The sequence below is a fragment of the Podarcis erhardii genome (genome assembly GCF_964252035.2).
Source record: "Podarcis erhardii genome assembly, chromosome: Z".
Classification (NCBI taxonomy): Eukaryota; Metazoa; Chordata; class Lepidosauria; order Squamata; family Lacertidae; genus Podarcis; species Podarcis erhardii.
Window position 1 is genome coordinate 7,134,735 of NC_138504.1, and position 12,046 is coordinate 7,146,780.

Here is a 12,046-nt window from a genome sequence, read left to right on the forward strand (position 1 = left end):
AGTATCTTGTGGTCAATGTACATCCCTAAGAAAATTGAAAGGAAAGAGAAATGCGGGAAGACAAAGACGACGACAACAACAAGAACAGCAACAAAGGCCTTATGTTCTGTAGATGTGAGGAAGGTCAAAAATTTTTTTTCCTGAAGTGAAGAAATATACTCTAGAAATATCATTGTCTCTTTATATGTGCATTTTCATTTGGTTAAGATAATTAAAATGAATGCTTGGCATGCTATTTCAGACCATTGATGGTTTTCCACCCCTGGACATTCCTGGGGAAGCACAATGGGAGGCAGAAGTGCCTTTGATTCCAGAAGCATCTTGACATTTAACCTTGTGTGAATGGAACAAGTTTGCAAAGGCTGAGACGAAGGAAGTCAACATGAATTACAGGCAGCTTTCTGTGATAGCTCCTCTTAGATGGAGCCTTCACTTTCCTGACACATTTCCAGCTGCTGCCAGCTGTCTTGCAGCAACCAGCAAAGAAGCAGATCATGGAAAGTGACTAATGTGTAGACAGTTGGTTGTAATTATTTCTGAGGAGGAGCAACACTTAATTTATTTACTTTATTGACCTGGATACTATTTCACAACTCTCCAGCACTGCAGCGTGCATACCTAGCTACAGGTGTAATGGATGTGCTCTCCAAAGCTGTCCCAAGTGAATTTTGCTAGTCAGCATTCTACGACTGGGTGAAAGGTTTGCAAGTATTTGGGGAAGGGATATAGCTTAGTGGGACATGCCACACATAGTCATGTCCCATAGTAGTCCCATAGTCCCAAAGTAATTCCCTGATATCTTTAGCTAAAGTGTCAGGAACCAGTGATGTGAAAGTATTCAGGCAGAGTAGTCAATAGGGTGCTCATTTGCACACCATTAAAAAAGAGGAAAATGAATTGCCAAAAAAGAGGGAAGCATAGGAAACAGATTTGCATGCAATTTATATATTCTGATACACATGCAAGCAGTAATGTAAGTTGAACAGTTAATCTGTTAGTGCAAACTTTGGCACATCCTCCTAGAGCAGGGAGGTCAGCATCACAGAAAATTATGCTTTTTACTGTAGTAGTAGCAGTAGCAGTAGCAGCAGCAGTAGTAATACTCTGGGCAGCTTTCAACAGAACATTAAAAACAGAATAAACTTCAAACATTAAAAACTTCCCTAAACAGGGCTGTCTTCATATGTCTTCTAAAAGTCGGATAGTTGTTTATTTCCTTGATATCTGATGGGAGGGCATTCCACAAGGTGGGTACCACTACCGAGAAGGCCCTCTGCCAGGTTCCCTGTAACCTCACTTCTTGCAGTGAGGGAACCACCAGAAGGCCCTCGGTGTAACCTCACTTCTTGCAGTGAGGGAACCACCAGAAGGCCCTCCGGGCAGAACAATGGGGGTGGAGACGCTCCTTCAGGTTTACTGACCAGAATGTGGAGACATTCAGGTGTTACATGGAAGACTCCATAAAACTTAGTTGATGGTCCATGTGGAAGGCAATTATTTTTCAACAGTGCAGTCCTATGCGTGCCCCCTGGTAAGCATATATATAACTGTAGTCTTAATACGGACTTTGAGCCTTGACAGGTCAGGTCTGATGGAACCAATGGTCTGCTAGAGATGCTGGAATGATGTTGGAAACTAGAAAGAGAATGTGAACTATTTAAATGGTTCCCTTTCTAATCTCAGGAGGAATAGAACAAAATTCAGAAATCCCCTGGTTCTAGACCCAATTGAACTGACATTGATGGGTGGTGGGTTGTTGTTTTTTTGCAAGGGGTGGAAGACTGTATAATTGTTTCTACACACATCAGAAATAGTATGCCATCTGCTTCATTTGTACAAGGGAATGCATTAGATTGTAAGTATTCATGCTGTTTTGCAAACCTCAGCTAATCAGTAGCGATGCAGGCAGTTATCTCTTGTTATTTCCGTCCCAGCATATGCCTTTCCTATTGTCCCTTCCATCAGTATCTAAAACAAGAACTTCTGATTATTTTGTGTATGTGTTCCTTTCTATTTTAGCAAGCCTGCTCTAGGGGCTAACTAAAATCAGTTTGGAAACTGCTTCTGATTCTGGCCTGGGCCTGGAGTGCCCTGGTATCCTGTGTTTTAGGAATATTAAGGATATATGCACACTTAGATTTAATGTACACTAACCACATTTAACATGCTGTATTTTTAATCTGAATCCACATGGTGTACTCAGGAATGCATGTGTATCCTGTTTCTTTTTGATGAAAAAACCAATTGGAATGTTTTTTCTTTCAAACTGGCTTCACAGAGAGTGGAATCCACCAGCTGATAAAAAATTCAGCTAAGGTGTTAACACCTTTTCCATGCTAGGGTTGCCATACGTCGGAAGGTCAGACAAGGCACAGATGAGACTGATGGTGCAAACATGCAATAACTATGGATGGGGTAAAAATAGTACCACCACTCAAATGGACACATATTAGAATGAATCAGATACTAATTAGCAATGGGAAAACTGTGGTGATGTAAACATCTTGTTGAGGTGGGGGGTGGGGGTTGAAGAACAAGGAGGTTAGAAGCACAATGGTAAAAACAGACTTCAGTATACTCTAAGGTGAAAATGTGAATACAGCCTAAGAGTGGGGATTTCATGACATATGCAAGAGAAATCAGAAGCTCCAAGTGTCCTCTTTTCCAGGGACAGTCCTGCATTTACTGAAGCCATTCTGTTTTCTGATTTGATCCTGGAATGTCCCTTTTTTACTTATTTTCATCAGAGAAATGTTGGAGGGTATGGTAGGATGTCCCTATTTTCATTTGAGAAATGTTGGGGGGTATGGAGTTATGCGACCCCTGAGCCAAGGAGATACAACCTTTAGAAGGCATCTGAAGGCAGCCCTGTATACTGTTTTTAAATGTTTAATGTTCTGTTATGTTTTTATAACTGTTGGAAGCTGCTCTGATTGGCTGGGCTAACCCAGGCAGATAGGTGGCGAATAAATAATAAAGTTGTTGTTGTTGTTGTTGTTGTTGTTGTTGTTGTTGTTGTTGTTGTTGTTGTTGTTGTTGTTATGGAATAGGACAACCCTATTTTCATTGGAGAAATGTTGGAGGGTATGGAGAAATCTGTTCCAGTTGCTTCTTTGGAAGGGAATGGGAGCCTCAAACTCCAATTGCCATTGAAAATATTATTGGGGATTTTGTTTTGTATTTTAACATGGGGGGAAGAGTTCATCTATTCAGAGGCAAGCTGTGCTCAATGAAATTAACACTGCCTTACCTTATCTCCACTTACGGACAGTTCTTACATACCTCATTTATTTATTTTTTATTTTTTTATTTTTTAAAGAGCTCTGGTATTCACATGAGAACTTAAGAAGAATCCCACAGCTGGATCAAGCCAGTGGCCATTTTCATTCAGCATCCAATTCTCACAGGATCCAGTTCGCTTCCTATATCTCTGCAACAGATGAAGGTGTGGTGTGGTGGTGGTGTGGTGTGTGTGTGTGTGTGTGTGTGTGTGTGTGTGTGTGTGTCAACACCACCTTGAGTTCATTGGAGGAAAGATGAGATGGAATATATAATACTGTATAGTTAAAACAGCAGCTTAATCCCAGCGCTCCCTGCAACGGCTCGCTGCTTAGGTTAGTGGGAATCGTATGTTTAAAGCACAAGACCAAAGAATCCTGGGAACCAAGGGCGCTTGGAAATGTAGCTCTGTGAGGGGTAAACTAGTTTCCAGTATTCTTTGGTAGGAGTCACAGGCTGTGCCAATGTATCATAAGACAATTATTATCATTTGCTTATGCATCTTTAACCAAATGCCCCCTTTTCATTTTGAGTTTTTTTCCTGCCATAGTAGCTCTATTCACAGTATAAAACATTTCAAGTAACTGGAATAATTAAAAAGACAAGGGTAAAACTATCAAGGGTTACACAGTCACACTATGGTTGTGTACATTTGGATATTCTGGAGTAGCTCTATTCCAGCAGCATGTAATATTGCAGCCAGCAGTGGGTGGGTTACCAAGTGATCCTTGGTTATGAGAACAGTAGAGTTTTACAAGCATCCGTAATGTAATCTTACCTAATTTCCTCTATGAAATGTTGGAGGGCTTGCATGTGCCTTGGGGGAAGGGGAGTGGAAAAGTCTGCTGGATTTCCCAATTTTCTCAATTTTCATATTTCTAAACATCAGGGATGCAATCACAATTATAAATTAAGGGGGGACATTTTTAAATAAATAAAAATAACCATTTGATGATAATTGATAAATGTGGTACATTTTTTTTAGGGGGTAAGTGTACTATAACTTTGCATTCCTTATGCATAATGCAGTCACTTCTGTGTAATCTGCTCCCTGGGATCTGAATAAATTAGTGCAATTGCGGTACTAAAGTGCATGATTAATTGCATTATTATGTTCAAATCAAAATCAGTTGGCGGGGATAGCCAAAAATAAAAGGTTTGTTGCAGTATGGGATCTTGATTAATACTTAAGTAACGCTGAAATAACAAGCCAGTAATTTGAGTGAAGGCTTGTTTGAGAGGTGGAATGTTTTTAATACCAGCTCTTTAGTAGGAAATAGCACTTTGTGGCATTTGTGGCAGAGAAGTATGGGATCAGGCCTCCTCTCCCCTCAGCTGGTGAACAGAAGGTCCCTGCTTTAAGCCTTGACATGTCCCACCTCAAATCCTAGAGAGTTGATGTTAATCAATGTTGGCAATAGTGAGCTAGATAGACCAAAAGTCTGACTTGATATAAGACCACTTCCTGTTTTCCTAACTCAGCACGCACTGTTTATCACATTGTTTATCTTTGCTGCTCTCCCAAGAGCACAGAGCATCCCAAATGGGGTTATTCAATTTTATTTTCACAACAACCCCATAGGGTATAAGCAGGCACAAGACAGAGTAATTGACTTCAAAAGGCCAACCATCAAGCTTCGTGCTTGATCAGAAATTTGGAATAAAGTCTTTTATGACACTAAAGCAAAAAAGAAAACAAAAACTGTCATCTGGGGGAAGCCTTTCCATCAGGCTGCCTCAGTAGGAGAGATGGGAAGCAGAAGTCTCACTCCATCAGCTTTGATGAAAGACCAGCTCCATCTAGCACCTCCCGTGCCTGCTGGTCAATACAGGAACAACTGTTTAGAAATTGGTGCCAGAGTTCTGGTTTTTATTTTCCTCTTCCCTCCCTGTCCCATTTCCTTTGTGCGCGCTCTCTCTCTATATATATATATATATTCCCGCTGGTGAGGACTCTCCTGTTCTGGTAGCTTTTTGGCCTGAAGAGTTGGCTACGAAAGCACGTACAGGACACCACACACTTCAGACCTTTCTGAATTGAGAAGGAGAGTCTGAATGTGGATTCTAAGGGCCTATCCAGATGACCTATATATTAAGCTTTCTCCCTTATTTGCTTGCACAAAGCTCACACAGAGATCAGATTATGTCCAGCCTTTACTGAGAATTCACTCTGAATTGTTTGCACGGAGGTTAGACAACAATGAACATTTATCCTTCAATTCAACCTGGTTTGCTTGCAGGGTGTTTGGATGTCTTCCCATTAATTATCTGTTAATTGCACATTTTTTAAAAAGGTGATTTTGTTGCTCTATGATGACAGGGAACTTTAATTGTGCAAACCTACATTTCCTGTTATGCTCTTGAATACCAACAGACCTAAGTGAGTTTGGTGAATGCATATTGAATTCTCCTCGTTACCAGGAACCTTAATAAGGTTCCCTTTTATGGGGAGATTCTAAGCCTCTTGAGTAGGGATGGGGGAGAAATTGATTCAGTTTGCATTTAAAGCTGAATCTATCCTTTTTGCACTATTCAAAACAGTATGAGAACTGAAACACAACCATCTTTCAAAATTCACACTTCTCTGAATTTTGTGATGCTGCTCGCCAGTGCATACAGAGCATACAGATGGGCATATATTAGAGTAAAGTTGGCATAAGAATGCATACATCAATTAAAATAACATACAAAATGTCATTATGCTAAATAAAATTGTGTTTGTTAGTCAACACTGCATGCAAAAATGTGTGTGTTAGGGAAAAGATCACACTAAAATGCTGAATTGTTTTCACGAAGTTTTCTTTTTTCAATAAAAATATTGCAAACTGCTGCAGAAATTTTGAGAAGTAAATTTAAGACGGGGGGGGGGTAAGAAATGGAGAGAACCAAAATGAACAGATTCTTCCATCTCTAATGTTCAATATTCCCTCGAGACAGTGGCAGGTTACAGATAATACAGACAACTTGTCTAGTTCTCTCTTTTTGGCTTCTGTAATCTATCATCCAACTGGGAGGAGCCCAGCTCCAGGCCCCTGTTTTCAGAATCCTGTCTCCATAAGACTGAAACCTCAACCCCCTCTTAGACCAGAGGACAGGATTTAGAGCCACTCTGGGTCCCTGCTCTTACATCTAAGTAACAGCCCAAAATTAATATCAGATAGGATCTGAGGACAGTCTCTTCATCCCTCCCACAAACATGCTAATGGCATGTTTGGAGAAGTGGTGTAGCTCACAGGTAGAAAACATGCTTAGTGTGCAGAAGGTCCGACCTTCAATCTCTGGCATCTCCAGATAGGACTGAAAAATATCCTGATCTGAAACAGCTACTGGCAGTCTATATAGACAGTACTGAGCTACATAGACTAACGGTATGACTTGGTATAAAGCAACTTCCTATCCAGCAATATTCCTTTGAGATTTCTTTCCTCTCCTGTTACCTATGGGAAGCCCACAAGCAGGACATGAGTGCTATAGTCATCTTCCACTTGTGAACCACTGCAACTGGTATGAAGAGATATGCTGCCTCTGAGTAAGAGGTGACATGACAGTTTTTAGAATTATGCACGCCTTAGAAAGAGTAGATATAGAAAAGCTTTTCTCCCTCTCTCATACGTCTAGAACTCATGGACATCCAAGGAAGCCAAATGTTGGAAGATTCAGGACAGGTAAAAGACAGTACTTATTCATGCAGCGCATAGTTTAACTATGTGTTACCCCCCACTCCAGTCTCTCTCTCATGAGCACATGCACACACTACTCATCGCAATGAAAGTTAATTAGCTGCTGCAGTAATAAAAGCACTGCATTATTGCCGCCACACTAGAACTGGAGATGCTTTCCATCAGATGTCTCACTGGTAAATACTGAATACAAATGTGCAGCATTACAGCCACGCTTCTTTCAATGATAGCTTTTGCTGAGTGCAAAAGTAAAGAGCTTCTGAATCAAGAGTCAGCAAGTGCAATCCCTGCCCTCTTTTCCTGAGCCTTAAACGACACCTCTCTCTTGTACTTTTCATTATCTGAACCATAGGCGCCAACTCCTAGGGACCATGGGGGCTTCAGCCCCCGCAGTAAAATGTTTGAGTGGGCCGGGCCCCCGTAAAGTTGATGGGCAATTGCCATTCAAATGGTGTGTGCATGCACTGTATCATTTCATTGATTATGTGGGGTGGGACTTACCTGGGCCCCCATAATATTTCATTCAAGTTGGCACCCCTGATCTGAACCTTCTGGAGTCCCATATCGCAGCAAGGAGAGACATTGTGATTGTGGTTAATGAATCCCTTCTAGAGCTTGTTTGATGCAGAAATCAGCGTAAAACTCACCCATAGCTACTTTTATTATTATTATTTTTAAAGGAAACCTGAAATATGACCTCTCTCAGAAAAACAAAAACTAACAAACAAACAAATTAAGAACACGGGAAACTGGCTTTATATTGAATCTGGCCATTGGTCCATTTAACTTATTCAAATACCTAGGCAAACTCTCAGAGGATAAGACTATCAGCGACGTATGGCAATGATGGCTCCAAGTTCAGAGGAAGGATGTCTCTGTCAGTAGTGGTTAGCTGGGCAGAGCAAGGTGGGGAAGGAATGCATATGGAGGTCACTGCTGGTCACCTAGAAGGGTAGGAGGAAGGTAGTGGGAAGGTCGGTGCTGAGGTAACATTGGGAGCACCATATTGGCTCTGCCGCAGTTCCCACTACATCACTGATTAATATCTCTACCTTCTGGTTACCAGCACTGACCTCCATGTTGGGAAGCCAGGTAAGCAACGCTATCCCATCCTGCCAACCATCACTAGCTTGTGTATGCCGGTTGCTGGACAATGACTTTGAGAAAGAGAGAGCTACTGCCCTGATGTCCTTTCAAGAGGTGTCTGGTGTCATCACTGGGGCAACCAGGATTCAGGACTTTAAAACAGGCTTCTGTCCTGATCTAGCAGAGCTCCTTCTTCTGTTCATATGGACTGCACTGACTGGCAGCAGATCTCAAGGGGTTTGCTGGGGACTGAACCTGGGACCTTCTACATGCAAACCACAAAACCTTTAGTGCCCCTATTTTCCAGGGACATCCCTGATTTAAAAAAAGCTGTCCTGGTTTCTGATTTGATCCCAGAATGTCCCACTTTTCCTTAGGACATCCCTATTTTCATTAGAGAAATGTTGGAGGGTATGGAGTTATCTGACCCCCGAGCCATCTGAATATTTTTTTAATGTTTTATTATTTTTTTATATATACAGTATGTTGGAAGATGCGCAGACTGGCTGGGGCAACCCAGTAAGATATGTGTGGTATAAATAGTAAAATCATCATTATGGAATGGGACATCCCTATTTCATCGGAGAAATGTTGGAGGGTATGAAACAAAAAATATGCTTTGCCCCTGAGCTACAGACCTTCTGCTGCCTTGTCAAATTGAAAGAGCCCAATAATACTGTCATTGTGCTTTTCACCCATAGTTATCAAGGGCTTTCCCAGTTAAGGAACTTTGCTTTTCTCTGCTGTTAATTGCTGATCATGTTTTGCATCTCGGGAAACACCATTTTCCCCCACAGTAGCCATCAAACAGGTTTTGCATCCAGGCAAATGTGTTGAACACACATTTCCCCTGCTTACTTCAAATTAAACATCAACTCCTACCGTCACAATAATTTGCCTCAGTGACTCATTCGGCAATTGGGAGTTGACGCCTCTGTTGCTTACATTGTATTTCCTCCCCGCTCCCGTCTCCAAATCCCTTTTCCCTCTGACAGTACCTTGGAACAATTAGTTCTTTATATAAAGCACTTGGTTATATTTTGCTCTTCTTGTATATTTTAATTTTGGAGAGTGGAGTTCATAGGGGTTCTTTTGTAGCTCAAAAGAGCTATGGGTTTTGTTTTGTTTTTGGTGTGTGCTTTTGAGAGGAGAGGGGGGCACTCTTTGCAGTTGAAACACATAACATTTCCACAAATAGACTTTTGTTTAAAGTACCGTCATTATATTCTAAATTTGAGATACTTGCATAGGATTCCCCCCCCCCCCGGCCCTTTAATTATGAGATTATCACTGGAGTTGTTTAAATCTTATCTAAAAGCATTTTCCTCTGATGTGAAAGTTTTCAGTAGGTGAATATTTTTTAGTGTGTGTGTGGATATGGTAAAGCATTCCATCATGACAACTCAACCCTACTGTCTAAAGTGTTTCAGTTTCCTTACTCTGAGAACGACCCTCTGTAGTTAAAGGGTATGATGTTCTGTCTCCGCTGTTGGAAGCAGGATGCCTCTGAATGCCAGTTGCTAAGAATCACAAGTGGAGAGTGCTGTTCAGCAGTGTGAGCAGGGCCAGATTTAGGTTTGATGAGGCCCTAAGCAACTGAAGATAATGGGGCCCTTTATATGTCCAGCTGTTCTTTGTCAACAACAAATTGTCACTTTTTTGTGTTGATTATATGCTATATGGAAATTTATGAACCTAAAAAGGTAAAGGGACCCATGACCATTGGGTCCAGTCGCAGACGACTCTGGGGTTGCAGCACTCATCTCACTTTATTGGCTGAGGGAGCCAGTGTACAGCTTCAGGGTTATGTGGCCAGCATGACTAAGCCGCTTCTGGCGAACCAGAGCAGTGCACGGAAACGCCATTTACCTTCCCATCAGAAGGTGCTTTCAAACTGTTAGGTTGGCAGGATCAGGGACCGAGCAACGGGAGCTCACCCCATTGTGGGAATTCAAACCGCTGACCTTCTGATTGGCAAGTCCTAGGCTCTGTGGTTTAACTCACAGTGCCACACGCATATAATAATAATAATAATAATAATAATAATAATAATAATAATAATAAATTTTATTTATATCCCGCCCTCCCCAGCCGAAGCCGGGCTCAGGGTGGCTAACAACACTAAAGTAGTGCAACATTATAAAAACATTATAAAAATTAATTAAAATCAAAATTGATGGCAACCATAAACTAAAGTTATGTAAAGATTGCCAAAGGAGGGAGTCAGGCTGCGCCCTGACCAAAGGCCTGGTGGAACAGCTCTGTCTTGCAGGCCCTGCGGAAAGATGTCAAGTCCTGCAGGGCCCTTGTCTCTTATGACAGAGCGTTCCACCAGGTTGGGGCCACAGCCGAAAAAGCCCTGGCTTTTTTCTTTAAATTTTTTTGGGGAGCCCCAAGAGAGTGCCCCCCTAAGCTATAGCTTGCTTAGCTTATACGTAAATCCAGCACTGAGTGTTAGAACCAAACGTTGGACTTGATGACCTTTGACTTGATCCAGAAGGGCTCTTTTTATGTTACTCATACTGGAATCAAATAATAAGATGATACATGTTCCGAACTCTACTGGATGAAATGCTCTTACGTTCTTAGATGTGGAAGGACGCACATTCCTCCCTGCCTGTGTTTCAGACCATATAGGATCAGAAGGAACACCATGAAAGATGGTGCAGATCTAAGTAGTGAAATGTAACAACAAATGGAAGAGGTCAAAAGAAAACAAGAACATATATAGTGCATTTCCAGAAGTGGCTTTTACATCTTGTGAAAAAGCAGAAAAACACAAAATGTATTAGGTAAGGGAAACATAAGGAAAATGGAATAAAATGCTGTCTAAATACTGCCAGAAACGGTGCAGTAAATAGTATAAGCAAACAAATCATATGGTTTTCATGAAGATGCGGTGGGAGTCTCCTGCTAATCACTGATATATAATCACTTGGGGTTTTGTTTTGTTTTTTTTTGCTTTCATGTGTTATCTTCCAGTCATTTTAAATTCCATCTCTTTGAAAGGTTGTTTGCATGTGTCTGAAAAATAAAATGTGTGGGATCCAGACTTTATCTTCCTGTTAAGCTTTTCTTGGAACAGCATGTGGCAGTTCCACAGCATACAATTAAAGCACACACAACACACATTTTGAAGCACATAATTTCTCTGAAAGAATCTTGGGAACTGTAGTTTGTTAAGGATGCTGAGAATTATATAGCTCTGTGAAGGAGAGTCCACAGCTCCCATGATTCTTTTGTGTGCTTTAAATGTTCACTGGATGTGCTTTAAATGTATGGTGTGGATCTTCCCAAGGTCTTCCTGAACTCTGATGTGTTCCAACATCCTTTGATTTGTCTCCCTCTGCTTGGGAATTCTGGCTTACTTCTCAATTGTGCTTCCTTGCTTCACTACAGATTAACATTACTTCCTGGAGGGATCCAAGCACATACTGGAAATTTAGGTGTGCAACTAAAGTGAATTAAAGTGCTCTGTCCCCCTGGTGGAAAAACTAAAACACTGACTTTTGTGGTTAGGAACATGATTGGGAAATGAACTGAAGTGTATGGAGTGAATGTATGATTACTGAAAAGATGTGAAGACTTGAAATTTTTGTTGGAAGCCTCCCAGAGTAGCTGGGGCAATTTGTTGGTGGTGGTGGTGTTATCATGGCTTCTCATTATCACAAAACCTCCCTGAAGAGAAATCAGAAGAGTTGCTCAATAAAGATCAGATATAGGCTGCATTCCATATCCCTAATGTTTCCCTAACTTTTACTTTTCCACATTATAGTTGAGCTTTCACATAAAGTAAAAGCCACTTCTGGAAAACTAAGGAAATGTAGTGCATTTTTAGTACTCATTTCCATGTGGTTTGATTCCAGAAAAAATCATTTGTGGTATCTTCAATCTGGAGAATTATGAGCATAAAGTGATTACATTTGATTTTTAATTTTAATTTTATTATTTATACCCCACCCATCTGGCTGGGTTTCCCCAGCCACTCTGGGTGGCTCCCA